The sequence below is a fragment of the Ambystoma mexicanum genome, chromosome 2q, assembly GCF_040938575.1.
Source record: "Ambystoma mexicanum isolate Mex_15411 chromosome 2q, UKY_AmexF1_1, whole genome shotgun sequence".
In the NCBI taxonomy this organism is placed as follows: domain Eukaryota; kingdom Metazoa; phylum Chordata; class Amphibia; order Caudata; family Ambystomatidae; genus Ambystoma; species Ambystoma mexicanum.
In genome coordinates, this window is record NC_090924.1 from 1463721842 (window position 1) to 1463747119 (window position 25278).

A 25278-nucleotide genomic window follows, 5' to 3' on the forward strand; every position below is an offset into this window, starting at 1 on the left:
GCACTGCCCTGTGGCAGGATGTATGCTGCCCTGTGGCAGGATAGACGGTGCACTGTGGAAGGGTGGGCACTGCCCTGTGGCAGGATGTACGCTGCCCTGTGGCAGGATGGACGGTGCACTGTGGAAGGATGGAAGCTGCACTGAGGATAGGATGGATGTTGCACTGTGGAATGGTGGGCGCTGCCCTGTGGCAGGAAGGACGGTGCACTGTGGAAGGGTGGGCACTGCCCTGTGGCAGGATGTACGCTGCACTGAGGCGGGATGGACAGTGCACTGTGGAAGGGTGGGTACTGCCCTGTGGCAGGATGGACGCTGCACTGAGGCAGGATGGACGCTGCACTGAGGATAGGATGGACGTTGCACTGTGGAAGGGTGGGCGCTGCCCTGTGGCAGGATGGACGGTGCACTGTGGAAGGATGGACGCTGCACTGAGGATAGGATGGACGCTGCCCTGTGGCAAGATGGACGCTGCACTGAGGATAGGATGGACGCTGCCCTGGGGCAGGATGGGCGCTGCACTGAGGATAGGATGGACGCTGCCCTGGGGCAGGATGGGCGCTGCCCTGTGGCAGGATGGACGCTGCCCTGGGGCAGGATGGACGCTGCCCTGGGGCAGGATGGGCGCTGCCCTGGGGCAGGATGGACGCTGCCCTGTGGTAGGATGGACGCTGCGACGCTGCCCTGGGGCAGGATGGACGGTGCACTGTGGCAGGATGGACGCTGCCCTGTGGCAGGATGGACGGTGCACTGTGGAAGGGTGGGCGCTGCCCTGTGGCAGGATGGACGCTGCCCTGTGGCAGGATGGACGGTGCACTGTGGAAGGGTGGGCACTGCCCTGTGGCAGGATGTACGCTGCCCTGTGGCAGGATGGACAGTGCACTGTGGAAGGGTGGGCGCTGCCCTGTGGCAGGATGGACGCTGCCCTGTGGCAGGATGGACGGTGCACTGTGGAAGGGTGGGCACTGCCCTGTGGCAGGATGTACGCTGCCCTGTGGCAGGATGGACAGTGCACTGTGGAAGGATGGAAGCTGCACTGTGGAAGGATGGAAGCTGCACTGAGGATAGGATGGATGTTGCACTGTGGAAGGGTGGGCGCTGCACTGTGGCAGGAAGGACGGTGCACTGTGGAAGGGTGGGCACTGCCCTGTGGCAGGATGTACGCTGCACTGAGGCGGGATGGACAGTGCACTGTGGAAGGGTGGGTGCTGCCCTGTGGCAGGATGGACGCTGCACTGAGGATAGGATGGACGCTGCCCTGGGGCAGGATGGGCGCTGCCCTGTGGCAGGATGGACGCTGCACTGAGGATAGGATGGACGCTGCCCTGGGGCAGGATGGGCGCTGCACTGAGGATAGGATGGACGCTGCCCTGGGGCAGGATGGGCGCTGCCCTGTGGCAGGATGGACGCTGCCCTGGGGCAGGATGGGCGCTGCCCTGGGGCAGGATGGACGGTGCATGTGGTAGGATGGACGCTGCCCTGTGGTAGGATGGACGGTGCACTGTGGAAGGGTGGGCGCTGCCCTGTGGCAGGATGGACGCTGCCCTGTGGCAGGATGGACGGTGCACTGTGGAAGGGTGGGCACTGCCCTGTGGCAGGATGTACGCTGCCCTGTGGCAGGATGGACGGTGCACTGTGGAAGGGTGGGCGCTGCCCTGTGGCAGGATGGACGCTGCCCAGTGGCAGGATGGACGGTGCACTGTGGAAGGGTGGGCACTGCCCTGTGGCAGGATGTACGCTGCCCTGTGGAAGGGTGGGCGCTGCCCTGTGGCAGGATGGACGCTGCCCTGTGGCAGGATGGACGGTGCACTGTGGAAGGGTGGGCACTGCCCTGTGGCAGGATATACGCTGCCCTGTGGCAGGATGGACGGTGCACTGTGGAAGGGTGGGCGCTGCACTGTGGCAGGAAGGACGGTGCACTGTGGAAGGGTGGGCACTGGCCTGTGGCAGGATGTACGCTGCACTGAGGCGGGATGGACAGTGCACTGTGGAAGGGTGGGTGCTGCCCTGTGGCAGGATGGACGCTGCACTGAGGCAGGATGGACGGTGCACTGTGGAAGGGTGGGCGCTGCCCTGTGGCAGGATGGACGCTGCCCTGTGGCAGGATGGACGGTGCACTGTGGAAGGGTGGGCACTGCCCTGTGGCAGGATGTACGCTGCCCTGTGGCAGGATGGACGGTGCACTGTGGAAGGGTGGGCGCTGCCCTGTGGCAGGATGGACGCTGCCCTGTGGCAGGATGGACGGTGCACTGTGGAAGGGTTGGCACTGCCCTGTGGCAGGATGGACGCTGCCCTGTGGCAGGATGGACGGTGCACTGTGGAAGGGTGGGCACTGCCCTGTGGCAGGATGGACGCTGCCCTGTGGCAGGATGGACGGTGCACTGTGGAAGGGTGGGCGCTGCCCTGTGGCAGGATGTACGCTGCCCTGTGGAAGGGTGGGCGCTGCCCTGTGGCAGGATGGACGCTGCCCTGTGGCAGGATGGACGGTGCACTGTGGAAGGGTGGGCACTGCCCTGTGGCAGGATGTACGCTGCCCTGTGGCAGGATGGACGGTGCACTGTGGAAGGGTGGGCGCTGCACTGTGGCAGGAAGGACGGTGCACTGTGGAAGGGTGGGAACTGGCCTGTGGCAGGATGTACGCTGCACTGAGGCGGGATGGACAGTGCACTGTGGAAGGGTGGGTGCTGCCCTGTGGCAGGATGGACGCTGCACTGGACGCTGCCCTGGGGCAGGATGGGCGCTGCACTGAGGATAGGATGGACGCTGCCCTGGGGCAGGATGGGCGCTGCCCTGTGGCAGGATGGACGCTGCCCTGGGCAGGATGGGCGCTGCCCTGGGGCAGGATGGACGGTGCATGTGGCAGGATGGTCGCTGCCCTGTGGTAGGATGGACGCTGCCCTGGGGCAGGATGGACGGTGCACTGTGGCAGGATGGACGCTGCCCTGTGGCAGGATGGACGGTGCACTGTGGAAGGGTGGGCGCTGCCCTGTGGCAGGATGGACGCTGCCCTGTGGCAGGATGGACGGTGCACTGTGGAAGGGTGGGAACTGCCCTGTGGCAGGATGTACGCTGCCCTGTGGCAGGATGGACAGTGCACTGTGGAAGGATGGAAGCTGCACTGAGGATAGGATGGATGTTGCACTGTGGAAGGGTGGGCGCTGCCCTGTGGCAGGAAGGATGGTGCACTGTGGAAGGGTGGGCACTGCCCTGTGGCAGGATGTAGGCTGAACTGAGGCGGGATGGACAGTGCACTGTGGAAGGGTGGGTGCTGCCCTGTGGCAGGATGGACGGTGCACTGTGGAAGGATGGACGCTGCACTGAGGATAGGATGGACGCTGCCCTGGGGCAGGATGGGCGCTGCCCTGTGGCAGGATGGACGCTGCACTGAGGATAGGATGGACGCTGCCCTGGGGCAGGATGGGCGCTGCACTGAGGATAGGATGGACGCTGCCCTGGGGCAGGATGGGCGCTGCCCTGTGGCAGGATGGACGCTGCCCTGGGGCAGGATGGGCGCTGCCCTGGGGCAGGATGGACGGTGCATGTGGTAGGATGGACGCTGCCCTGTGGTAGGATGGACGCTGCCCTGGGGCAGGATGGACGCTGCCCTGTGGCAGGATGGACGGTGCACTGTGGAAGGGTGGGCGCTGCCCTGTGGCAGGATGGACGCTGCCCTGTGGCAGGATGGACGGTGCACTGTGGCAGGATGGACGGTGCACTGTGGAAGGATGGAAGCTGCACTGAGGATAGGATGGATGTTGCACTGTGGAATGGTGGGCGCTGCCCTGTGGCAGGATGTACGCTGCACTGAGGCGGGATGGACAGTGCACTGTGGAAGGGTGGGTGCTGCCCTGTGGCAGGATGGACGCTGCACTGAGGATAGGATGGACGCTGCCCTGGGGCAGGATGGGCGCTGCCCTGTGGCAGGATGGACGCTGCACTGAGGATAGGATGGGCGCTGCCCTGTGGCAGGATGGACGCTGCACTGAGGATAGGATGGACGCTGCCCTGGGGCAGGATGGGCGCTGCCCTGGGGCAGGATGGACGGTGCATGTGGCAGGATGGACGCTGTCCTGTGGTAGGATGGATGCTGCTCTGGGGCTGGATGGACGGTGCACTGTGGCAGGATGGGCGCTGCCCTGGTGCAGGATGGACGGTGCATGTGGCAGGATGGACGCTGCCCTGTGGTAGGATGGACGCTGCCCTGGGGCAGGATGGGCGCTGCACTGTGGCAGGATGGACGCTGCCCTGGGGCAGGATGGGCGCTGCCCTGGGGCAGGATGGACGGTGCATGTGGCAGGATGGACGCTGCCCTGTGGTAGGATGGACGCTGCCCTGGGGCAGGATGGACGGTGCATGTGGCAGGATGGACGCTGCCCTGGGGCAGGATGGACGGTGCACTGTGGCAGGATGTACGCTGCCCTGTGGCAGGATGGATGCTGCACTGTGGAAGGGTGGGAGCTGCCCTGTGGCAGGATGGACGCTGCCCTGGGGCAGGATGGGCGCTGCCCTGGGGCAGGATGGACAGTGCATGTGGCAGGATGGACGCTGGCCTGTGGTAGGATGGACGCTGCCCTGGGACTGGATGGACGGTGCACTGTGGCAGGATGGGCGCTGCCCTGGGGCAGGATGGACGGTGCATGTGGCAGGATGGACGCTGCCCTGGGGCTGGATGGACGCTGCCCTGGGGCAGGATGGGCGCTGCCCTGTGGCAGGATGGACGCTGCACTGAGGATAGGATGGACGCTGCCCTGGGGCAGGATGGGCGCTGCACTGAGGATAGGATGGACGCTGCCCTGGGGCAGGATGGGCGCTGCCCTGTGGCAGGATGGACGCTGCCCTGGGACAGGATGGGCGCTGTCCTGGGGCAGGATGGACGGTGCATGTGGCAGGATGGACGCTGCCCTGTGGTAGGATGGACGCTGCCCTGGGGCAGGATGGACGGTGCACTGGGGCAGGATGGACGCTGCCCTGTGGCAGGATGGACGGTGCACTGTGGAAGGGTGGGCGCTGCCCTGTGGCAGGGTGGACGCTGCCCTGTGGTAGGATGGACGCTGCCCTGGGGCAGGATGGACGGTGCATGTGGCAGGATGGACGCTGCCCTGTGGTAGGATGGACGCTGCCCTGGGGCAGGAAGGACGGTGCACTGTGGCAGGATGGACGCTGCCCTGTGGCAGGATGGACGGTGCACTGTGGAAGGGTGGGCGCTGCCCTGTGGCAGGATGGACGCTGCACTGTGGCAGGATGGACGCTGCCCTGTGGCAGGATGGACGCTGCCCTGTGGTAGGATGGATGCTGCACTGTGGAAGGGGTGGGAGCTGCCCTGTGGCAGGATGGACGCTGCCCTGGGGCAGGATGGGCGCTGCCCTGGGGCAGGATGGACAGTGCATGTGGCAGGATGGACGCTGGCCTGTGGTAGGATGGACGCTGCCCTGGGACTGGATGGACGGTGCACTGTGGCAGGATGGGCGCTGCCCTGGGGCAGGATGGACGGTGCATGTGGCAGGATGGACGCTGCCCTGGGGCTGGATGGACGCTGCCCTGGGGCAGGATGGGCGCTGCCCTGTGGCAGGATGGACGCTGCACTGAGGATAGGATGGACGCTGCCCTGGGGCAGGATGGGCGCTGCACTGAGGATAGGATGGACGCTGCCCTGGGGCAGGATGGGCGCTGCCCTGTGGCAGGATGGACGCTGCCCTGGGACAGGATGGGCGCTGTCCTTGGGCAGGATGGACGGTGCATGTGGCAGGATGGACGCTGCCCTGTGGTAGGATGGACGCTGCCCTGGGGCAGGATGGACGGTGCACTGGGGCAGGATGGACGCTGCCCTGTGGCAGGATGGACGGTGCACTGTGGAAGGGTGGGCGCTGCCCTGTGGCAGGATGGACGCTGCACTGTGGCAGGGTGGACGCTGCCCTGTGGTAGGATGGACGCTGCCCTGGGGCAGGATGGACGGTGCATGTGGCAGGATGGACGCTGCCCTGTGGTAGGATGGACGCTGCCCTGGGGCAGGAAGGACGGTGCACTGTGGCAGGATGGACGCTGCCCTGTGGCAGGATGGACGGTGCACTGTGGCAGGATGGACGCTGCCCTGTGGCAGGATGGACGCTGCCCTGTGGTAGGATGGACGCTGCCCTGGGGCAGGATGGACGGTGCACTGGGGCAGGATGGACGCTGCCCTGTGGCAGGATGGACGGTGCACTGTGGAAGGGTGGGCGCTGCCCTGTGGCAGGATGGACGCTGCACTGTGGCAGGATGGACGCTGCCCTGTGGCAGGATGGACGCTGCACTGTGGCAGAATGGACGCTGCCCTGTGGCAGGATGGACGCTGCACTGTGGCAGGGTGGACGCCACACTGAGGATAGGCTTAGCATTCGGGACCTGGAGTCGCAGCTGCCATGCTTGGCCAGTTGCCCACTGCCAGGTGGTGCTTGTGATGCAGCAGCCCTGTGAGTTCCCACCGGTGTCTTTGCCAGCTTGATTCTCCTGGCAGTCGCCGCCTTTAGACACCCTCTGCGGTCTCTGCCCGGGCATGAGGGGGGGCGCAGGTGCTCCTGAACACAATATTTTCCCCAGCTCCGCCAGGTCCTCCGAGTCTGCCCCCGCGGAGGTGGGACCCTGGTGGTCTGTGTGCGCATCTGGACCGAAATGTCATCTAAAAATACAGCGTGTCCTGCCTGCCAGCGTCTGGGGGGTGGGGCGGGATTATTGAGCTGGGACTGCCCGGCCCCCTCGGCGCAGGAGCCCCGAGGCGAGCGATGAGCGCCAGCACTGACTCTGCAGGGCTGCTTCTACTGCCCACATCACTAACAATCAGCACTAATAATCACGCGGATGAGTCGCGCTTTCCATGGCGCTTGCAGGCCAGCTAGCTCAGTCAGTTGAGCTCTCGCCTCAGACACATCTGCACAGCTGTCATGGCAGGTGTCACTCGTTGCGGGGTGAGGCAGCACTTCCTCCTTCCCAGCTCCATACACTGTAGCATCGCCTAGGGTTATAATATCAATTAGCAGCCTTGCACGGGGGGCTGCCCAATCACGATGCTCGGGCTGTATTGTGAGGTACATGAGCACCACGCCTGGCCAGCACCACCTTCCACTCACCTCAGCGCCCCTGCAGTTTCCTACACGGGCGCGAATGGTGCTTTTTGTTGAACCTTTGCAGCACAGCCCAGTGCTGCGGTCCTCACAGTCCGTTTTCAGTGTGGATTGAAAGTGGACTTCGAGCGCACAAACACTGCGCGGCGGTGGGCCCGGTGGAAAGGCAATGTTCTTGGGTTTATATCCCCCTACAAAATCCCATTAGCACCCGTGTAGGGAACGAAACGGGTAGTAATGGTGATGTTTACCTCAGCGTGGGCCGACCCTGCCATTAACGGCCCCACCACCCGGGTTAAGGAACCCTTGCTTGGGCAGCGGCCTGTTACAAACAGGATCGCCCGTGAGGATAATATCACCTCATTGGGCGCCTGGTTGGCAGCCTCATAGCCAATCAGGAGGCCCAAATCAGGGGGCTAAAGCTCCTGCTCCTAGCCTCCTTAGAAGTGAGAGGCAGGGCTTTAAGTGGGCCGGGACTACCAGGGCTGAGCCCCGGCAGGCTCAGAAATTTAGTTTTGAGAGGGGGCCCTGCCAGGGCCCACCAATGTCCCCTGGCATTCCCTGCCTGTACACAAAAAGGCTTTTTTTCTAAAGCCTGAAGATCTCGCTCATGTTCGAGAGCTTCAGGCTTCTGAAAACAATTACTTTCAGCCATAATGGTGGCTCCGCACCTGCGAGGCATCCCTTTAAGCAGGAGATGACCGTGGCCGGCGCCACCATTATGGAGAAAACGTGAGGCTGCTGGAAGCAGAGGCCTTGTTTTCGAAATCCTGAAGCTCCCACGCATTCGCGGGAGTTTCAGTCTTCATGTAAATGGCCTCTGCCTCCAGCGGGCTCACCCTTTCAGCCTTAATGGTGACGCTGCCCCTCCCCAGCTGGCAAGGGGCAGGCCCACCATTAAGGCTGAATAGGCAGGGGTGCCATTAACCCAATGAGCTGGGGCTCGTTACAGGGGCGTGGCTTAACGGGCAAGCAGGCGACCCCCGCTCTTAGGCCATGCTCCTTGATGAGCTCCGGCTCATTTTGTCGCGCCACTTAAGGCACTGGCGAGAGGACGTCATCTTCCCGTAAGTGCGCCCTCCCACACACCCCAACACCGTTTTCAGATATCTATTCGCCCTCTGCCCCACTTACCTGGCGCGCACTTGTCCCTCGCCAGCACCAGTAACACTCCTGGCACATCCTCGTTGTGGCAATGGCCACCATGGAAAGGGAGAATGGACTACGTGTAGTTCCCTTCTTCCTCTTCCATTGCAGCCATCTTGGATTGCAGTTTTTTTCAAGTTATGAAATGTTAATGTTAATGTTAATGTTAATGTTAAAGGACATTTGTACCGCGCACTATCACCACCGGAGTGGTCCCCTGGCGCTCTGGTGACTCTGAAAGAGGAAGAGGGGTGAGTTTGTGGGAGGAAGTTGGAAAAATGCAAGAGTGCATTGATGTGCTGTTGGCAGCCTCAGCCTGGTGGGTCCGTTGGCTGGGCCTAGGGTGTTTGCGGCCGGTAGTCATCGTGTGCTCTTGTACGAGTCTATGTGTGTTTTTTTGTTTTGTTGCTGCAATGAAGTGAAGTTTGTGCGGTTTGTTGTGCTGTAGGTCTGTGGTTGTGTTTGTTTAGAGTTTGAGCGGTGTATGCAGAAGGGGAAATTGTTAGTGTAATCGGTTAGTTGGTCTCTCTATCCTCAATTGAGTCTCCACATGTGATGTGACGGGGGCAACCCTGCACCTCTGTCCTGATCTGGGCCCATTCGCCATTCAAGGTCCCTTTCACAACTGACCCCAACCTCCACCAGCCTCCCTCACAACCCCATCTGTCCTCCCTTCTCACTCATAAGGCCAGTGGACCAGCCCATGTCCACAACTCAGGTAGTGTGGTGAATGCCGATATCCCAATAATTCCACAAAACTGTGGTAGCTAGTAGCACCTAAGGGCGAGTGAGGATGTTGGGTGTGATTGGCAGGGGTTGTTGACTCCGTTTCTATGGGTGCTGCCTGTGTGCCACTCTACCTGCTGTCACCTGTCCAGGTGCCGTGGGGGATTTCCCGTCGGTACTGGGGCTGTCAGTGTCCTCTCCAGTTCAGTCATCCTTTTTGCCTTTCTATTGTTACGGTTTCCAGTTTGAGTCTGCGGTGTTGAAGAGCCAGGTATTTAGTAATTTCCTGAATTTTAGGTGATCTTCAGTGTTTTTTATTTCTTTTGGGATGTTGTTCCAGGTTTTTGCAGCTAAGTAGTAGAACGAGGTGCCGCAAAGTTTTTTCTTTAGGCATGGTTTTAGTTCAAGGCGGATTTCGTTGCTTGACCTGAGGAGTCTTGTTGGCTTGTAGACTGTTATTTTCTTTTGCAGGAATTCTGCTCCTTGTCCACTGATTGCCCTGTGCGTTACGTACATTCTTTTGAAGGTGATGCAATGTTTTACTGGGAGCCAGGGTAGTATTTTTGAGGCGGGAGTGATGTGGTCTCTTCTGGATAGTTTGAGCAGTAGTCTGGCTGCTGTATTTTGGCTCCGTTGTAGTTTCTTCAGGAGGTATTCTAAGGCAGAGGCTGTTTGCATGGTCGATTCTTGACATGATGAGGGCGACGATAGTGAGTGTTTTGTGCATGAAGGAGAGGAAAGGTAGGATTCTTCTTGCCGTGTGTAGGAGGAAAAAACATGCATTTATTTTTGGTTCTAAAGTTAGGGTGTTGTCCATCAGGATTCCCAGATTTCTTACTACCTTAGATGTTGAAGGAACGGTTCCCATCTCCGTTGGCCATGGGATGGCTGTTTCGCTCTCTTGGTCTTTGGATATGATAATGATTTCTGTCTTTCCTTGGTTGATTTTCAGGTTGTTGGCATTCATCCAGGTGAAGACTTCTTTTAGACAGTCGATTAGGGTTCAATGATCATTTTGGTTGCGTTTGATTTTGTAGATGATTTGAGTATCATCTGCATAGTTGTAGCATGTAATGTATTTTTTGAAGATTTTAATAGCTGGAATCTGGTAGATGTTAAGTACAGCGTTGATAGTGAGGATCCTTGTGGTACTCCACAGTCGTTAACTCTTGGGGTGGATTTGAAGGGTTTGATCCATACGGTTTCTGTTCTGTCTGCTAGGAATGATTTAGTCCAGAGTAGTGCTGTGTCTGATATGCCTATGTCTTCTAGTCTTTTGGTTAGGGTGTCATGGCTAACTGTGTCGAAGGCTGCTGAGAGGTTGAGCAGAATCAGGGCTGAGGTTGCGTTTGAGTCTGGTCGTCCCAGATTCTAGTAGTGCTGTTTCTGTTCCTCTTGCGGGTCTGAAACCGACTTGTGCTTGGTCTAGCAGGTGGTGTTTTTCTACGTGTCCTTGGGTTAGTTTATATAAGTAGGTTTCCAGGAGTTTTGCCGGGTAGGGAAAGTTTGAGATCGGCCTGTAGTTGGAGAGGTATTCTACATCGCCACTTGTGTTTTTCAGTAGTGGTTTGACATATGCTGATTTGAAGGTCCTGGGTACAGTTCCTGTTGTTAGTGATATATTTAGTAGGTTTCTGTAATATTCTGCTGGCATTCCTTGTGCAAGGATTGATTTGTAGATGTCCGGGGGACAGGGATCCATAGGCGATCCTGCTTTTTTGCTGTGTTTTACCAGCATTGCGAATGCCTCTGCTGATATTTCAGGATAGTTTTTGAGTTTGTGCTGTGGTTCTGTGTTTGGTTCGTTTGGTTGTATGTTGTGGTTGGTCGGTCTGTTTTGTATGGTTTGTCTGATGTCATTGATTTTTTTCTTGAAGTGGTCTGCCAGGTCATTGCATAGTTTCTCTGTGGGAGTTGGGGCGTCATCGCAGCCTGGTGGGTTTCTCATCTCTTTAATGATGTTAAACATTTCTTTTTGTGTTTTGGTGGCATTTGTGATTCTGTCGTCATAATGCTTTCTCTTCGCCTTTTGAATTTCCTTCTTGTATGTGCAGATTTGTTTCTGGAACAGTGTTTTTTTGTTTGGGTTGTATTCTTTCCTCCATTCCAGTTCCATCTTTTTGTTTTCCTTTTTCATGTTGCTTAATAGTGGGCTGAACCATTTTGCCATTGCTCTTTTTTTCGATGGGGTGAATGGTTTTTCTGGGGTGATCTTGTTGATTGGGTCTGAAATCCATTTGTGTAGTAGCTCCTCTTTCCCGTCTAGGTCAGCTAGCTCTAGTTCTGTGGTTGAGGGCTTGGTTAACTCCACTTGCTTGAATAGGTTGCTTTCTTTGACATGTTTCCAGTTTCTTTTTGTGGTGGTTGTGAGTTTGGGAGGTTGGATGCAGAGTTGAGTAGGCAGAGTGATCACGAATGGGATGATGTGATGGTCACTCCACAGTATTTGTTTTGGTGGTGCCGTGGTGATAAGTTTTTACTTGGCAAAGATTGCATCGAGGGTGTGTCCTGCCGAGTGTGTTGACCCTTTGACTAGTTGTTGTAGTTTCATGGTAGTTAGTTGCTCAATCAGTGAGTTTTGGGATTTGGCGTGACTGTCTTCAAACCAGATGCTGAAGTCCCCCAGGCTGATTAGGTGTTCGTGGTTGAAGGCTATGTTGGTGATGGCTTCTATGAAGTTGTCAACGAAGGTTGCGTCATATGTCGGTGGTCTGTATACCAGGATGAATGTGATGTTGGTTTTTGGGCTTGCTGTTAGGTGTATTACCATGGTTTCGCAGTTGATGACGTTGAGTGGTCGTCTATTTTTATTTTCAGGTGTCCTTTGAATGCTATTGCGATGCCTCCTCCTTTTTTGTTTTTTCTGTTTACTTGAAGGCATTTGAAATTGGTTGGAAGGCAGCTTTGGCGTGATTTTATAGTTGTCGTCCAGCCATGTTTCTGTGATGAACAGGATGTCGATGCTGTTGTCATCGAGTAGGTCGAAGATCTCAGTTGAATGTTTTGACATGGATCTGGCATTTATTAGATTGCAGTGAAGTTTGGAGGTGTTATTAGGTTTGCACTTTTTTGTTGAGGCAGTCATTTGATCGATGTTGAGGTTTCCTTCCTGGTCGATCTCTTGTTGAGGTGTAGGTTTCGGGGTGTCAGCGTCTTCGAATAGTTCTTCTAGGTTCTGTCTTGGGTTTTTGTTTTCATCATGCTCGTCTTCCAGGAGTTGTGGTTGTCAATTGGAAGTACCTCTTGCTTTGGTGATGTAAGGTGTTATCGCGTCGGTTGTGTGTTTGTTATTTCTAGTGTTGTTCATCCTTCTTCTGCACGCTTGTGTTAGGTTGTTTGATGTTGTTGCTTCTAGCATTGAGTTAGTTTGCTCTGGTGGCCAGTTGTCTGCGAGGTATGGTGTTAAGTAGAGGGATTTATCTCTTCTCTCAGTGTTGTTTCGATTTTTGTTCCTGTCTGTGGGGGTGCTTTTTGCAGTTGTGGTTCTTTGTTGTTGTTCCGGAGTGTTTGTTCTTTCTTCTGTTTTTCTCTCCCTCGGAATGGGTTGTTTGCGCGGCATTATAGGTTTGGGAGTTGTTTAGTCCTTTCTTTGTTTGCTGGTGTCCAGTTGGTTCTGCTTTGGTCTGGTTGTCTTGTGGTGTAGTACTGGGTGTGTTGGGATGTCCGCTATCAGTTTGGGCTCTGTCTGTTGGTGGTATTCTAGTTGATGATGTTGACTCGTTCACATGCTGTCTTGGGAGGGGTGAGGGAGGTGGTTAACGGTTATATCTGTTATCGGTGGCTCTCTTTATTATCCGTCTCCCTGAACGCGGGTTCACTGTGGTGCGCTAGCTATGTGGGTTTAAGAAGGATGTCTACTAGTTGGGGGTGACTTTGAGGGCACAGCTAGGACTTACACCGTTTGAGTTGTGGGCCCCTAATATGAGTGTCACTCCATAGTAATTCCCTTGTGGGTTCTGTCTCACTTTAGAGTGAGATGGTCAGCGAAATTTGAGAGACATGTATGGTGGGAGAGAGGCCTATCAATGCAGTCTAAGTGTCATACAAAGCAATTTGGACACAGATCCCCTACTAGATTTGAGAGACCTGTATAGTGGGAGAGAGGCCTATCAATGCAATCTAGGTATCACCCAATGCAATTTGGACACAGAACCCCTACTAGATTTGAGAGACCTGTAGAGTGGGAGAGTGTGTACGGTCAGCAGGTTATTACATGGTTTGATTTGTCGTACTTCAGGGTATGGGAGGGAGAATGGCAACAGGGAATAATCACACTGATTAACGTTGGTTTGCTAAGTAGCTAGGACTGTAGGATAGAGTTGTAGCTCTTCCCCAGCCCAGGCTACTCCTACTTTGCTGGTCCTCGTAGTTGATGGTTGACGGCTGGCCTGGCTTCCCCTGCGGACACCTCCTGGAGCTGCGTCTGTTGGAGCCGCCCTTTGCCTTTGGGGCCCTAAGTGTCATGATGCCTACCGCCAGGCATCCGGACCAAGCCCATCAGCCCCGGGAGCAGGCAGCTAGACATTTAGTAAAACCTCAGCAGCCCCGGCTAGGGGCTATCGGGGTTCAGTCCTGGCGCCTTAGGCGCCAGGCTCATAGTCATTACTTACCTCAGGCAGACCATGCTGCAAATGACTCCAATCCAACATGAAGCCTGAAAGGGACTATTTTTCTACAGGGACTATTTTTTACTCGGGTGTGGTTCTAGGGACTTCTTACCTGGGACTACTTTTGAGGCTATTTAAACCACACCTGACCAGCAACACACGCTTCGCGTTATTCTGCATCCAGCAGCGTAACACTCACCGTGCCTGCAGCCTGCAACCAGTCTTCTGCCACGCCCGCCTCGAATCCGGAGCTCCTAAAAGAAAGAGGAAAGAAAGGGACAAGGTTAAAAAACAAACTTATTTCTATTCCACACCTGATTCTGTATCCATCTTGTCTCCGGACCTGTAAAGAACATTATTTCTGCACGCGCCGCACCTCCAGCTGCAGCGCCGCGCCATACTCACCAGTCTTCACAGCATCCTTCGGGTCGGCGCTGCCTCCATCATTTCTTCGCCAAACTTCGGCACCTAGGAGACAAAAGAAAACCACAAGGTGAGCCGAGGGAACCAACAAATATAATTCTTACCACCATAGACTTACCCACCGGAGGCATCCTTTGTGACTCTCCATATTTTAACGTGCCACATCTGTAAAGAGAAAAAAAACAACACGTTTTCCTCGTGCAACATTTACCGGACAGCGCCGGGTAATACAGACTCTTACCTGAGCGCCACCAGCTGCCACAAGAGCATCTTTTCATGAGCCAGCTGCAAGACAAGAAAGGAAGGGGGGAACAAGAGTGAACATCGGACAAATTGAACTCTATGAACTTAATACTTACTGGTCCTCACCAGGAACCTCAGAGTCAATACTCTCCGGAACTCTCCCGAGCCTTCAAACCAGTGAAGTAACTGGAATCGACGCGCCCCTGCAAATCCACGCAGGATGGAGAGCTCATCTTTCAAGAATATAAGGTGAGATTGCTCTAGGGCATTTCGGAGGTGATTAGTTGGGGAGGACTGTGGGGGTTCCATCACTTGATTCCACAAGTGGCTAAATCCATCTCTCCACTTGCAGGAGAATATTTCTACGGGTTAAGCAGACAAGATTAGGAGGGCAGATCCATTCAGTCATCGCTGCACTACGCATCACGTGGGTGGAGAACGCAGCTGTCCGGGTCCGACCGACGCCCCTGTGGGAGCCAGGTGAGCGTAACACTAAGCCACAGGGGGTGCCCTGGCAGGGCTGGTTATGAGATGAGGGGGATCCAATCACTGCTTGGGGGCGGGTTGGGAGGTGGGCTGGAGGGGAGAAGCCAGGAAATGGTGCTCGGGGCACACGAGAGGATCCAAGTACATTTTAAAGTGTTTTCCTCCTGCAGCTCCACTCACCTGCTCCTAGTGTGGGGAATTAAGCAGGTAGCAGTGGCGATCATCAGGTCTGGATGTTGCTGGTGCACACAAGGATCCAGCCAATCAGGGCCTGGTGGAGGGCTAGAGAGGCGGGACTGTCGGTCGGGAAGCAGGAGAGGTGCCGGGGGGATGCCGCGAGGGTCACGCTGGTCTGGTCAGGTGTTTTGGGGCTCTCAGGGCAGCAGCAGGATAACGCTTACCTGTTGCCTGGTGGAGAAATGGCACAGGGAGCGTTTGTGCCCACGGGTTAGGCCCTTACAGTGCACACGAGGATCCAGCCAATCAGGGCCTGGGGGAGGGATAGGGAGGTGGGACTCGAGGTCGGGAAGGAGGACCGGTGCCGGGGGATGCCATGAGGGTCGCGCTAGCCTGGGCAGGTGTTTTGGTGGTCTCAGGACAGCAGCAGGAGAACGCTTACCTGTCGCCAAACATGGGATACTAATAGCAATACACCCCTCGCAAGGGAGGCATTAGCAGTCAGGTAACGCCCTGGTGCTAAGCTCAATCTTCTACCTCATGCCCAAGGAATGATGCCCCGGTAATGCCCCCCTGCTCGGGATGTATTGTTGAATTAGCACCTGCATTCCATTACAGATCTCCACATAGCCAAGAAGAATGTTCAGCGTGCAGTCTATATTCTCTGGTATAGACCTTACTGTAAACACCCTGACCTGAGCATCAGCCTGACAAACAGCACCGCTACAATAGTCTACAGCTGTGCAAAAACACAGAGAAGCACATGCAATTCCATTCCCCAAAAGAACAATCAGGGAAATAGAAAGTGTCTACATTTTACCAGCACGCTCAGGCAGTCAGGGTGCCCCAACCCCAGGCTGAAGCCCACAATCGGGCCCAGGTATTCCCGGCCTGTGAAGCCTATAGACAGGGTGATTATCGCTATATTGATATATCTTTATGTTCATCACAAGATGTGTGTGTATGTGCTCATTCTTTCCCCATAATAAACACAATAGCCATTATGTCTGCACATTGCCATGCAGTAACTGCTTCATATAGACATCAGGACGGTTCAGTATTGCTTGAGATACTGGGACTCATTCCTAGTCGGCCGGTGCAGTGTTTAAGCACCAGTATTCATGTAACCCGGCACTTTGTCAGTCCGGCCGACCACAGGTTTGCTGGTGGGGCACCTGAGTAGCCTACAGCAGAAAGCTGGAGATAAGGCAGGTGCCCTACCAGAAAGAACCGCCGCCATTACTGCAATTGCCATTGTCATTAATGATGGCAAATCCTCCTATGGACTCCTATTGGACTCCATGAATGGGGATTTACAACGGACCGAGTGACAGAAGTGGTAATAGCCTTTGTTAGTATCCTGGAGGGTTTACCGCCTGTATATCGGCAAGGACATAATGGGCCTCATTCCGAGTAGGGCGGTAAGGGTTAATGGTCACCAGTAAGGAGACCGGTGCCGGTAAACCCTTACCGTCCTACTGCGAGTTCCCTTTGCAGGTCCTTCCGTAATGCCTGCTTTTAGCAGGCGTTAAGGACGGGATCCGCAAAGGGACTCCGGGGTAAATAACGGTACCGTAATTTATGGTGCCATTATTGCCGCCTTCCCATTGAGCCCTACAGGGGCTCAAATGGGAATGGGGAATGGCCCTGGTGAATGGGGAATTACCGGTCCCTCTGACCTCGGAATGGACCAGGAATTACTCCATTCACCAAGCCGGAGTTTGGACGAGTTCGGAGGCAGCCATGCCGCAAATAGCGGCATGGTTACCTCCGAACTCGGAATGAGGCCCAATGAGGCCCAATTACTCTTTCACAAATATATTGGGGGTCATTACGAGTATGGCGGTAGGGGGTTAATTGCACCAGTAAGGATGCCAGTGCCATTAACCCCTTACCGCCACATTCCGAGGTCTCTTAGCGGGTCCCACTAAGGCCGGCTGGTAAAAACAGCCGTCCTTAGCGGGAGCCGCTAAGGGACCAGAGAGCTAATAACGGGCCCGTAATTCACAGACCCGTTATTAGCTCCTTCCCCATTTCCATTGAGCCCTATGGGTTGCTCACTGGGAATGGGGAATGGTTTTCAGTATGGGGACTTACCGTGTCCTGCAAGGTTGGAATGACCCGGTAAGTCCCCATTCCGAGAACCCAGACATGTGTTTGGAGGCAGCCATGGCACTAATAGCGCCATGACTGCCTAAAAACTGGTAATGACCCCCATAGTCCTCAGATATAGTCCTCAGCTTTGCCTCAGGAAATAACTTGAGGGTCGGCCATTATCTAGTAATAAGGCCCCCTCCACCAGTCCATAAGGCTTAGTTATTAAATTGCTTCTAGCATTCAGTGCTTTATAAACACACACATATACACACCCAATACATGTGGCTTCGTGTTTTGCCCCTTTCGGCTTAAAATGCCTAGTTACAGCCATCAAATATCCCAGTGCCGTGTCACATGCAGAAATGCTGCCATCATATGCTACGTGCCGCCCCGCAGGTTCATGTACCGAAGTCATGGGATTGAGCAGGGTGTCATCACAAATACCCATTTGCTTTTGCATTATACCCTGGTCCAATATTGTCTGACAGTTGCAACAATCATATAATGCAGGTATGAGAGATACATGCATGAGCGTTACATACAGCAATGCAAGCTCGAGTACCCCCATAATAAGACAAGAGCTGATATAATTAGTCTTGGATGAACTTTCCTGGTAGAACTTCAAAGCACCCGAAAGTTGAGCGATTTGGCGAGGTTGAATTTCATGCAAAACTTTTGATCAAGTTGACCAAGTTCGAGCAGGGGCCAGATTACAGAACTTTGCAACGGTGCAGGTGCAAAGTTGCATGGTATTAGTGCTAGGGCAAAGTTTGCCCTATTTTTAAAAAGAATGGGACACAACAGAAAACGGTTGCACCTTGACAAGTGCAGTTTGGCAGGGTATAAGCACCAGGGCAAAAATTGCTTTCTGGCAAAAAAGACACATTTTCAATGCATTTTTTTTCCAGGGCAAACTTTGCCCTAATACTAATACTGTGCAAACTTTGCACTGGCATCGGTGCAACGTTTCTGTAATCTGGCCCATGTGTTCTATAACTTGACTCACATGGTTGGCATTCATTTTCAGTCTTAAGCAGCGTTCAGAGGGGCAAGAGGTTGTTGCTGGGGGCATGTTTTGGGAAGGCAGTATAATCACACTGAGGCTTTTGTTAGGCTGGTCCGTTAGGCGACTCTAATTTTAGTTCGCTTTGAATCAAAGTGTCTCTTATGCTTAGAGAGTATCCCTCTTACTGTGTGTCTCCTCTTAGTGGGGTGGTGAAAAAAGCCTGATAATCCACCAAGGAAGTAACCATTTTTTAAACATACTCAGACATGAGACACTGCGCCAGTTAGTTTCTATAAAAATCAGATTTTAATTGGTCATTTTGCTGGCCCTCGTTGATGACACGTGTTTCGGCTTATACAGCCTTTCTCAAGTCAGGGCTCATACTTTCTTGGAATTATGGTCTTGCATATAGTCCATTTAGACAGTTGCGTCATACAAGGGTTAAATGCCTGAGTAACACCCGTAAGGGGTCTCTTGCGTTTAGACATTTTACGATGATATGATATGATATGATATGGCATTTATAACGCACCTATACACAAGTGTTTCAAGGCGTGACGAGGCAAGTGAGGGGGAACAGGGGAAGACAGATAACGATCCTACTAGGCCAGGTGTCATTCAGATCGCGCACGTGCATGGGAAGGGGGGAAGGAAAAGTGCGAGGGGGGAAGGGAGAGTGGAAAGTGCAGTACATGGGAGAGTAGGATAAATAAGAATAAATAAAACGGCCAGCTGGTGGCAAGTGCAAGGTAAGTGCAGGCATAAGTGCAGGTAGGCGGACTGTAGGCATACAGAAACAGTCTCCAGGTGCAGGGGTTGCCAGGGAGGCAGTGCAGGTGAGCAATTGGCGGGGCCTGGGCCCGAGAGCAGAAAGGGTTGTTATGTTCCATCTCCGCGCGGAGGCGCGCGGGGAGATAGGACGTTGAAGGCCGTGTGGGTGGGCCGCAGTGGCACAGCTCCGGCAGGAGCGTAATGAGACACGCCACACATCATCAGTGCTTCGCCCGGACTGCCTCCCTCTCGCGGGGGCGGGGCTTTTATTAGGACGCTCTGCGTCACCGCGTTGTGGGACGCAGGGCGGATACAACATTCCTCCTTTATTTTAACTTAACTTAACATTAAACAGACACACAAATGCAGTTTGGCAAATACTTAAACTACAAACCCCCGGGTGCCTCCCCCTTTTATAGTTCTAGGGGGACAGACTACCACACATAGTCTTTGAGCCGAGCTGGCGGCTTGGTGGTGGTTCTTAAACCATATCGCCCCCCTCTGGGGCTGGGCGCCACCATCTCGCTGGGTGCCTCACCTTCCATGTCCAGCTCACCCATGTCAGATTCACGCCACTGCTCCCACGTTCTGTCACTCGATTCTACCTCTTCCTGAAAATGAGCAGGGTCTCCTTCTTTCAGCTGGGATTCCTCCTCTTCTTGTGGGCATTCGCCATCAGTCCATAGGTTGCGTGGCACCGCCTTGAACCACAACGCATTTCGTGTTACCTGGCGGTGTCCTCGTTTTACAGTTATCATGGTCCTTTGTATCACACTGACAGTCCATGGGAACGACTTGTAGCGGGAGTCCAGTTTGGACCCTGTCGGGTTCCGCAGCATGACCACCTGGTCGCCCACCTGGTGGTCAGATGTCTTCGACCTCCTCTTGGCACTCATGTGTGCATTTGCTCCCGTTCTCCTTCTTTCGGTGCGCTCTTCGTCCAATCTGTCCGGGCTCCTGCTGGGGTGATGCGGAATGGAAGACCTTATGACTGTGCCAAACATGAAATCTGCTGGCAGGACACCCGTCGTGCTGTGAGGGGTGACCCGGTAGTTTTGCAGAAACCGGTAGAGGTCGACCTTCCATGTGCTGCCGTTTGCTCTTGATAGCCTCAGCACTTATGTTGAGTGTCCTCATAAACCGTTCTACATCACCATTCGCCTGGGGCCACCTTGGCATGATGTGATGGTACCTTATGTTCAGTTCCTGCAGGCACTGTTTGAACTCCTCCCCTTGGAATGGGGGGCCGTTATCACTCTTGATGGTTGTGGGCAGTCCATGCGTTGCAAACATCTTTTCCATGGCTGGGATAACCCCTTCCGCTGCCGTGGATTCAACTACCTCGACTTCAGGTTATCGGGAGTGATCGTCAATAGCCACCAGAAGGTACAGGCCTTCTCGCAGTATGCAAAAGTCGATGCTTATTGCATCCCATCTACCATGACCTCGTTCCGCTGACTGGATGGGTTCTGGATCAGGTGTGGCTCCGGTTATCTGGCAGGGTAGACAGGTGTTGATCAGCCTTTCGACCTTCTCATCTATCTGTGGAAACCACACTCAGTGCCGGATTCAAGCCTTCGTCCGAGCCATCCCTTGGTGGCCTTCATGGGCAAGCGCCACTATTCTGTCCTGCAGGCTCGGCGGGATGATGATGCAATTTCCCCTGAGCAGCAATCCTTGCTCTGTAATCGACAGGTCCTGTCGTATGGTAAACATCCCCGTGAGGAATGCCTTTGCCTCCGCTGTCCTGTTGTGTGTGTTCTTCATGAAGGTCTTCCAGTCACCTGAGATGATGGCATCCTTCACCAGGTCGCAGCACGGGTCTTCTTGTGTTTTATTTGCAATGTCCTCGATGCTGACAGCCTTTGGTCTCATGGCCCGCACTACCTGGTAAATATGCTCCTCAGTCTCCTCAGCTACCTGAAATTCCTGTGGGGTCACCGCTCGAGGGTGTCTTGAGAGGAAGTCTGCCGCGTTTCCACTTCCCGGCTGATAGGCCAATTCAAAATCGTACTGTTGGAGATGTAACAGCCACTTGGCTATTCTGGCCGGCGGGTGAGAGGATGTGCCCATGAAGATAGGCAACAGGGGTTTGTGATCCGTGACAGCCGTGAATCTTCTGCCATACAGATAGAGGTGAAAGTGACGACACCCCCAAAGTACGGCAATTGCCTCCTTTTCAATGTGGGAGTATCGCTGCTCTGTAATTGTGAGAGCTCTTGACGCGTATGCAATGGGCCTCTTCTCCCCTTCTCTGCATGGCCTGCATGAGGATGGCCCCTAGGCCGACATGGCTGGCATCCACGAATAGTTCAGTTGGGAGTGCTGTGTCGTAATACGCCATTTTTGTGTCCATGGATAGTGACTCCTTGATGTTTTCAAAAGCTTCCTGACACGCTTGCCCCCATTCCCTCTTTGTGTTGAGCTTGGTAAGCTCTCGAAGGGGTTCAGAGAGAGTGGCCAAGTTCCGGATAAATCTCCCACAGTATGTGATCATCCCCAGGAAACTGCGCACTTTCATGGGCGTCATGGGTGGACTTGCAGCCTGTATGTCGGCAACCTTCTCGGGGTCCGGAGAAATGCCCAATGCACTGAACTTGTAGCCAAAGAATGATATTTCCATTTTGAAGAATTCACATTTTTCTCTGTGAATGTTTAGTCCAGCATCTTCTAATCTGCCCAAGAGCATCTGTAGTCTGAAGTGTTCTCCCCTGTCCTGAGCATGGATCAGAATATCATCACTCACATTTAGGACACCTGGTATGCCCCGGATGACTTCCTGAATTGTCTGTTGAAAAACTTCGGCAGCCGAAGAGATCCCAAAGCTTAAGCGCTTATATCTTCGCAAACCCATGTGTGTCGAAAAAAATATCGGGAATCCCTATGCAGCTTTAGCTGGTGGTATCCTGCTTTCAAATCAACCTTGGAGAAAAATTTTGACCCTGTGAGATTAGCCACTATTTCATCAAGGGTAGGCGTGATGTGGCGCTCGCGCTTGATGGCAGTGTTCGGGAGGCGCATGTCTATACAGATACAGACTTTTCCCGGCTGTTTGGGTTTTTTTGTGACCACCATCAGGGAGATCCATGGTGTCGGCCCCGTTACCTCTTCTATTATGCCGGCTTCTTCCAATGCTTTAAGTTCTTTCTCCACTTGTTCCCGCATGTGGAATGGGGTCCTCCTGTGTCTCACAGCCTTTGGCTGGACCGACTCCTCAATGTGGAGCTTGATTATCTTTCCTTTCAAACACCCTATCCCTTTTTGCAGGTTGGGATACTGTGCCAGGATCTTCTCAACCTCTTGTGTCTCCTTGACTTGACAGATGAACTTTACTAGGCCTAGGTCTTCAGCCGCATCACCTCTCAGAAGGCATTCGATTCCCGCATCTACCACGTAGATTTTCGACGGTAACCTGTTGTCGCCATGGCTGAGGGTAGTGCGGAATCTGCCAACCACCGGTAAGGGTTTCCTACAGCCATACGCAAACAGTAGAGTGTCCGTGTTCTTCAGGTCTGGTCGCGGATGCAGTGACTGAAATGTGCTGGTGGGCATAACATTTATGGATGCACCCGTGTCTATGGTCATCCATACCTGTTGGTTTTGGAGAGTGACCTGGCATTTGCGCCTCCTGAGCCCTTTTTTCTTTGTTGCATGTCCATGATCCAGGGCTGACATCAGGTAAACTTTTCTCCCTTTTCTCCACTGCTCCTTGCCAGGTTCTTGTTGGGTCCCTGTGACGTCATCCCCTTCTTCCTCAGTCGAAGAATTTGCCGTTTCGACCCGCCGTGCACTCGCTTGCTTCTTTTTCTTGGTCCCACTCTTGTCTTGGGGATTTTGTGGTGGCGGCAGTGGGGTGCCCGATGATCGGCACACTTTAGCATAGTGGTCCTTTCTGCCACATGCCGCGCATGTCGTCCCTTGTGCCGGGCAGTTCTGCCGCCCATGTCGTGGTCCACCACACCATCCACACTCCGTGGGTCCTGGGATCCGTGGATGCCATCTGGCTTGTGCATAGTTGCCGCCAGCCTCATCCCTTGTGGACTGTCTGTTGGCGACATGGGCCACCATGGCTGACGTGAGGGCAGGCTGTCATTTCTGAAGAGTCGCGTCCATGTTGGCGGCCCTAGCATGCGCCAGCTCTCTTTGATGACCCAGTTCCAGGATGCATGTTAGAGAGATGCCCTTCTCGCTCAACACCATCCTTCTCAGTTTCTCCGATTGGATGCTGTTGATGAGCTGTCTCCGGCCTACAGCACAAACTAAATGCTTTCAGCTCCTATGCCAATGCCCATAACTTGAAAATTAACCATTCCAAGACGGTCACAAAAAGACTTGCACATACACATGGTTTATGGATGATACCCGGATTGCTATAATCCAAGAATTCAAATACTTGGGGTATCCCCTATCGAATTCATTCTCAAAGTTATGGTGGAGAAATAAAATATGCGAAAAAATGAAACACCTGGTTTCCCAAATGAGACTAATCATGGGTAAATACTGTGGGTTCTCGCTCCTGCCCGTTCTTCAATTTTACATCCTAAAAGTGGAACCTTCAATTCTCTACATGTTATATATGTGTTTATATGAAATAGACGACATCTTAGATCAATGGTCTTCAAACTTTTTTGGCTCGGGCCCCCCCTGAGCCAAGTTTGGGCAGGCCGGGCCCCCCTAAAAGTGCCGGATGGACAGTATGTAGAAATCGCTATGAACATTTGCATGCCGTCACCGCACCCTACTCCCAGTACAGACCCTGGGCTCTCCCCACCATACTCCCACCACTATCCCAGTTCTGCCACCCATCCTGCTCCCACCACAGTCCCATAACACAAGCATACACACATCCATACACATTAAAATAAAAAAGAAATCGCCATGAACTTACCTTCTGCAGGGGCCTGCGCATGGTTGCTAAAATGCCCCGCTCCAGGTTGCTCTGCCCATATGTGCGAGGAGGCGCAGGAGCACCCCCTCGCACATACATACATGCAGTGCCCCAGCCAGCATTTCCAATGAGCTATGCAAGGCTGGCCAAGCAAAACACCCCCAACGTTGCATGGCTCAGTGATCATGTGCGGCTGGGGAAATGAACTGTCAAAGGCAAACAGTGTTTCCGTTTGCAAAGGTAGCGGGCGCTCCTCTCTCGACAGAACAAGGCCTGATAACCTGTTCAGTGGTTATTAACCACTTGAGAGTTCGCAGCCACTGCTTTTACTCACTGTGCCTTTCACAGATGGGAAATATCCATTTGCAGATCAGTCTTTGTCCTGCCCAGGGGCAGTCCAGCACCGAAATGCAATGGCAATTCCAACCTGAACAAGAGTACCACCAGCAACCCCATACACGTGTTTCACCCTTGTTGGGGATCATCAGTGAGGTGAAGCTGATGCCTCTCTAAGCACAGTGAGAGGGAGACCACGTCTAGTTGCCCCCAGGAGACCTAGGGTTACCAATCCCAGGTTCCTTGAAATTTAGTTTGCAAAGGTAGGGATTGGTAACCCTACCTGCTGGTGGTACTCTCGTTCAGATTGGAATTGCCATTGTATTTCGGTGCTGGACTGCCCCTGGGCAGGACAAAGACTGATATGCAAATGGATATTTCCCATCTGTGAAAGGCACAGTGAGTAAAAGCATTGGCTGCGAACTCTCAAGTGGTTAATAACCACTGAACAGGTTATCATGTCTGTTCTTGCGAGAGAGGGGCGCCCGCTACCTTTGTCAAACAGTGTTTCCCTTTGACAGTTCAGCCAGCCCAGGAGCACTCACTCAGCTGGAAAAAGCAGCTGAGGGAGTGCTCAGTGTTTCACTGGGCTGGCTCCTCGGTTCCTCCATAATGGGTGAGGTGGCCAGTGGGTGAACGCCCCCTCACCCATTAAGGATGAGTCGGCAGGCTTGGACTTGCCTATAGGGCAATAGGGTGATGACTGTACCAAAAATGCAAAATGCTAGTGTAGGCCAATCAAAATGGGCCACTTTTTTGGCCAATGTGGGCCAGTTTGAGGAGTTGCTTCATTATGCAGCTAGTAGATTTGACCATTGTTGCTGAATAAATATTCTTTAAATATCACAATTTGTTTACATTTAAATAAAAAACAACCCCTTGGGTACTATTCAAACAGTCTGTGACTAAAGGACTGAATATCCATTTGCAACTGCTGGCCATGTTTTCATTGGTGCCTAAGACCGTTGTATGGTCCAGTGTGACCATGTGAGCTGCCGCCTCCCATTTCCCCCAATCTAAAAACAAAAACAAAAAAAACAAAACATTTTTTTTCTACATTTCATGCTGGGCTCTGGCGCCCCCCCCTAGGAGGTGGCCGCGCACCCCACAGTTTGAAGACCTCTGTCTTAGATACACTTCAAGGAGGTATTTGGAAAAATGTGCTAAGGCTTCCTCCATCCGTTCCAAATGATATAGTTCTTCCATTATCAGCTAAACGGAATTGGAGACTCTTGAATAACTATGTGAAAATTCTGACTCCTCCTGCCAATTCATTGTACG